Here is a 6745-nt window from a genome sequence, read left to right as displayed (position 1 = left end):
GATCTAAGTCGTCTATTGCATTTGCTTGAACGTAGTTTTATGACGTCAGAAATATAAGGAGGAGTTAACCCATGAAGTGCTTTGTATGTAAAAAATAAGTATTTTGAATTCAATCCTCTGTCATACTACAATACTACTAACATGTATTTACATGATTTATTAATGCTTATTAATAAACTAACATTAATTTTGATGTTAAAATATATACTGGATCTTTAGATAAATCAGAGATATTCCGACACTTCGGAAATTAACTCACCACACACATTAAAAATGTCCTCCGCTGTCTTTACTGCACCTCAGCCGCTTAATAAGTAATCCAGACCCCAAAACCTGCTCTCAAACGATGGTAAAACATCATTGCAGTGTACGAAATCAGCACAGAAAACCACAAACAGTATTCGTACCATTAAAAGGTCATTCAAATATGGATATAGAGAGCTTTAAAATATTATATAAATTATATGTTAGATCCCACCTAGAATGTTGTATTCAGGCTTGGAGCCCAGTCTTAAAAAAAGTATACTGGAAAAAGTTCAAAGAAGAGCCACAAAATTACTGCCACCTTTGAAAAATATGAGTTATAGTGAGAGATTGTTCAAATTGAACCTGTATACCTTGAAGCATCTGAGAATTAGAAGAGGCCTTATTGAAACTTTTAAAATTGTTAAGTCCTTTGAAGACGCAAATTGTGGAACATTTTTTATCTTTGTCGAGGACAGTAGCAGGAGAGGTCATGAATATAAATTATAAAAACCAAAACTTAACAAATTTTTGAAATGCAGAATGGAATTTTTTCATATCGCGTCATAAATATCTGGAACAGCTTACCACAAGAGGTTGTTGTTGCCAAAACTGTAAACACCTTCAAGAACAGATTGGACAGCTGTGGGGTCTTAAAGGTGTTTGCCTAACTTTTCCCACTTATATCAAGTATCAAGTATAAATATATTTAACTTTACTTAAAAAATATCGGTTTTGGTAAACTTTTTGCAAAAATCAGGAAAACTCTAACTCTGTTAGTATTTAATAAGGGAAGTTGAATTTAGTCTCTAGTTACTCAGAATATATGTATTTCTATTTGCTTTAATTGAACATTTTCTGTAAAAATAAGCAGGAAAATATTTATTTCCAAAAAAACCCCGTTTTTAGGGCAAAATTATACTATAATCCGAAACTCTATAATTATTTGTGCAAAAGAGTTGAATTTAGTGTCAAATTGTTTGTGATGCATATATTTATTATGCCTAGCTGTTTTGAATATAGAACATTTTTTCCAAAACTAATTAATTACCAAAATGCACATTTTTACAGCAAGAAAACATGATTTTTTTTATAGTGTTCATATTTTCAAGGCCATCAAATATTTTAAATCATTAATACTACACAATGATAGCTAAATTGACATTAAATAATTACAACTATACTCTATAATAATAATATATACTCTATCCATAAAATTATACTAAAGTTTAATTTGAAAAGTCTGGTTTTGGTAAAATTTGGTACAAATCGGGGCAGGGGGATGTTTTAGTATTTATGCTGAGATAGAATATTTTCTAAAGAAATTATAAGGAAAAACATGTTTATAAGAACCCTGTTTTTAGGTCAAATATGATTTATATGTATATATATTTTTATTTTCTAAGCCATTAAATGTTTTCACATGTATTCAGTAGTGACATATGATAGCTTAAGTTATTATTAAATAATTCACATATATATATATATATATATATATATATATACATTTATTTATTTAATTTAACATAATAACAATAGTATTATTATTATTATTATTATTATTATTATTATTATTATTAGGCCTATTTCTTCGAGGTGCAGTACATGGTGCTGTGGATAGTGTAGTACTAGTTTCTTAATTGAAGCAAAAGAACATTATTAATGTGTTTTGTAAATGAATTCCAAATTAACTATTGCAATTTACAAAATGATATAATTAATAAATTTAAACAATATAATATTTATACAAATGTACTTAATTTAAATTTAAATGGGTTCGTTTTTGTATCTAAAGTAAAAATATATATTTTACAAATCCATTAATAATATAACTTTATATATTAAGTGCCAAAATTAAAAGAATAAAAAACATTTGGCTTGGAAAACAATGAAATTATAAATTACGCATAAAATAAATTTATCCTGAACAATTATTATTGAGACCAAATGCAACTCTTGCACAAATACTAATGTAATGTAATGTAGTGGGCTTTACTATAGCGCATTACACCGAAGTCTCAATGCGCTAATATAAAATAGTTAAAAAAGAAATGAAAATCCAACTAAAGATTCTATGCTAACGAACTAAGGAAAGGAACCAAAATGAAAGGACTATAGCAGAAGAATCGCACATCATCGCACCGTTCTCCCGCAATTTAAGACCATTGTCAAACAACGGTTGGCCGGAACATAATTCACAGGTGCCATAATGATGCACGTTATCTATTCTAACTAATGTTAGTTTTGAATACATCCAAGGATGTCGCATTTTTCACATCTGTAGGGAAACTATTCCAAAGAGTAGGTGCTGCTATTTGAAATGATCTTGCTCCGTTAGTCTTCAAGCGACAAGATGGAATGTGCAGAAGAGTTGAGTCGATTGTAGATCTAAGTCGTCTATTGCATTTGCTTGAACGTAGTTTTATGACGTCAGAAATATAAGGAGGAGTTAACCCATGAAGTGCTTTGTATGTAAAAAATAAGTATTTTGAATTCAATCCTCTGTCATACTACAATACTACTAACATGTATTTACATGATTTATTAATGCTTATTAATAAACTAACATTAATTTTGATGTTAAAATATATACTGGATCTTTAGATAAATCAGAGATATTCCGACACTTCAGAAATTAACTCACCACACACATTAAAAATGTCCTCCGCTGTCTTTACTGCACCTCAGCCGCTTAATAAGTAATCCAGACCCCAAAACCTGCACTGAGACATACCAGGATGGTGTCCATTGGAGGGTTAGTTCTTTACTATAATTACTCAATTTATTGTAACCTGTCTTCCCTTGCAATCCCGGCCCCGAAGTCTTGACTCATAAATACCGGGTCGATGTCTAGTGGGGATCATAGTTTTTACCATATTGTACTTAAGTGATGTTGTAGTTAAGCTCCAACTTGTACGGTAATTCCTGGCCGCAAAGCCTGCACTCTGACTTACTAGGCTGGTGTCCGGCAGGGATAGGTTTTATTAAATCTGTATTGTTTTAGGTAGCCTTCTTAAGGTTTATTGTGTTATAGCAGGAGTATATTATAAGACAACCTTACCATCAAGTCTATCCTGCATGAATGTGTCATAAATGACACTATTTAAATTCATAGTAACACTAATACTAATAATACTAATACTAACACTAATAATAACAATAAAAATAATAATTCATTTTAAAAGATGTCATTTTTAAAGTTTAGAAATACATGTATTCCGAGTAATTTGAGGCCAGATTCAACTTCCCTGAACAAATTTTAAAGAGAGGTGGAGTTTTCCTGAATTTTGCAAAAAGTTTACGGTACCTAAACCGATGTACGTAAAGTAATATTAAGTATATTTGTATGGATAAAGTATAAAACATTAAAAAATATTTTATATTTGTTTGTAATTTATTAATGTCACTTTAACTCACTGCCAGTACTGTATTGAGTGAATTAAAACATTTAATGGCCTTAAAAATTAGAAAATTATTAAAATTCATGTTTTTGCCAGAATTTTTCTGGTTATCTTTTGAGAAAATGTTTCATTAAAGCTAATAGAAATACATGGATTCTGAGTAATTTAAGGCCAAATTCAACTCTCCTTAACAAATATTAACAGAGTTACAGAGTTTTCCTTATTTCTTAAAACCTATGTTTTAAAAATAAAATTAACTAGAGATACTATGTTCAATAGAACATGAAGCCAGTCATTTTTTAAGAGATAACCACTGTGACCTTTAACCCTTAACATGTAAACACCTCATATTTTTTAGGAGTGTGTCTAATGCAATTAGTCCAATCGTTAGTCACTAGCAATATTTGATAATTTTCACTAGAGTGACCCTTTGACTTTTCATGTTTAGAAGGTCCTAAGGATCATTTCTGGCAAATTCGAGCTCAATTGGGTTATATTGAAAATTTGACCCGATGACCCTTTTGTAATCACTGATACCAGACAGGGGTGTAGCAGGTGTTACTGGTTCTTAATGATCAAATTTGATTGAATTCGGTTCAATCGTTTGTCATAATAACATTTTGAACCTTTGACCTAGAGCTTTGACATGGAATGAAGAGTATTTGTTCGTGTTTAAAAGGTCCTACGGATCATTTGAGCTCAATGGGGCTATTTCGAAAATTTAACCCCGATGACCCCTATGTGACCCCTGATCCCAGACTGGGAGGTGTCGCCGGTTCTTAATGACAAAATTTGATTGAATTTGGTCCAATGGTTTGCCATTAGTGGCATTTTGAAATGTTACTAGAGAGAACAAAAGAATAACCCTTTAATGATTTTTGACCGTAAATCGTTGAACACAATAAAGACCCTAACTTATGCAAACACATATATACCTAGTTAACAAGATCGTGCTATGTTATTTGTGACAGAAGTCTTTTATTCATTTTTTAAAAGTTTTTTACCCTAATGACAGCTATGTAACGTTTGACACCAATCAGTGATCACCCCATGTATGAGAGTTGTCACCGGTTATACTGACCAGGTTTGGTTAGTATAACCGGTGACCAGGAGGGCGCTAACCACGATGCTGTAAAGACGTGTATTCCTTGTTGCTCCTAAAATTTCTTACACAAACCATCAATTTTATTGGTGCCCCGGTCAACGGAAACTACTTCAGTGCCGTATGCACATATTATATACCAAAACAAAAAATCGCCCACTGAAAATGGAAAAATCTAAAGCTGAAAAAGAAAAAATCACCTATCACCTGAGGTCCACAGCTCCTAACCAAAATAGCAAAGAGTCAGAGCGGTCAAAATCAGGGTGTGACTCAACTGAACCAGAGCCTCAGCCGTCAAACGCAATCCTTAGTTCAAAACTGGACCTAATACTCAACAAATTGGATTCGATGGAAACACGATTCAACAACCTAGAGGCAAAAATTACCAAAGTTGAAGAAAAAGCAAAAAATAACACTGGATTCATTACGGAGGTAACACGATCGCTTGAATTCATCGAAAAATCAGTGGAGGACAATACCAATAAATGTAAGTTGGCACATGAAGCTTTAGATACCATTATATCTTTAGAAAGAAAAGTAGACGATCTTGAAAACAGATCGAAGAGGAATAATATAATCATTCATAATGTACCAGAAGATTACGAGAAGGAAGGCAATATGTCATGCAAAGAATTCGTTGAATTTTTATTCACTAAGCATATGAAATTAGAGAAAGGGGACGACATTGAAGTGGAACGAGCCCACGGAACACCTGCAAATCCTACATTATCGCAAAAACGACGACCAAGACCAATTCATTGCAAACTTTTAAGGTACACGGACCGGCAATTCGTGCTAGGCCAAGCAGCGAAAACACTAAAGAACAATCCACTAAAAAACAACACTATCTACATAAGTGACGACGTATCCCGTAAGGTAAGACTACAATGACAGAAACTAAAAGAAAAACACTTGGAAGAAATAAGGCAACGGCCAAACGTAAAGTTTGCCTTCATTCCTTTTATCGTACCACCAGTAATCAAGTACAAGACATACGATGGACACTTCAAAACATTTATGTTAAAATAGTATATAAAAAAATAATAAAACAGGAGAAATAAGTGATTTTGCCCTGAAGACAGTTAATCGTTTGGCATTGTCTGATAGTTTAACATTCTCTGACTTTGCAAATGTATGTTATGTTGTGTATGTTTGTTGTTTTTTTTTTTTCTGGCTATTGGAAACAGTGAAACAGTAATTTATTTTTGCATTACAGATAGACTTTTGCACAGTAAAATGTATGATCAATGGCTGACATACTGTGCCAAATGCTTACCATATTTGTATTTATGCTAACTAACAGAACAATAGAAATCGTTGTAACAATGCTCATGAATATTTATTTACTGTTTGCCTACATACCGTACTCAACTAAGAACATAAAAGTTACTACAATAATCGGTAAATGGTTTATAACAAAACACCAATCTATAAGTATCAGTGATTTAATAGTTATGTTTACTATATTATTAACTGAACTCCATTTTACAATCATTATTAACAAGGGGGTGATGTTTCGTTATAGAAATATTGATGTTTCATTCGGTACAAAAATGATCAAAGGAAAAAAACACTATGCCAAATACTCACCATATTTGTATACTACCCTGATCATGAATCGACCAATAGGAACTAATGAAACAACCCTCATAAATAATAACAATACCCCTAAATGCCTACATACCGGCACTCAACCTTTTTCAATTCAATTCAATTCAATTCAAAAATACATTTATTTTCTTCCATTTGCAATTGAATAACAGAGTTCATTAAAAACGATAGGTTTGTGAAACAAAATCAAAAGCAAGAGGGCACATGCCCGAGAAGATTTATATAAAAAAAATCTTGTATTGGGCAGGTCTGAACACAAAATCACAAAAACACACAGAGATAAAAAAAAAACAAAAAAAACAAAAACAAACAAACAAAAAAAAAAAACAAACAAACAAACCAACCAACACTCAAGCAAGCAAGTCACGATTAAATTAATTTTTGTATT

At 31.8% G+C, this 6745-nt stretch overlaps 1 pseudogene; it reads left to right on the top strand.

The window, feature by feature from the left end:
* Positions 1–4911: 4911 nt before the first annotated feature.
* LOC117119530 lies at positions 4912–5775 on the top strand (annotated as a pseudogene).
* Positions 5776–6745: the final 970 nt, after the last annotated feature.

The sequence above is a fragment of the Anneissia japonica genome, unplaced genomic scaffold (assembly GCF_011630105.1).
Source record: "Anneissia japonica isolate Jap-2015-1 unplaced genomic scaffold, ASM1163010v1 scaffold287892_len502923_cov169, whole genome shotgun sequence".
In the NCBI taxonomy this organism is placed as follows: Eukaryota; Metazoa; Echinodermata; class Crinoidea; order Comatulida; family Comatulidae; genus Anneissia; species Anneissia japonica.
This window is presented reverse-complemented; position numbering and strand designations above follow the sequence as displayed.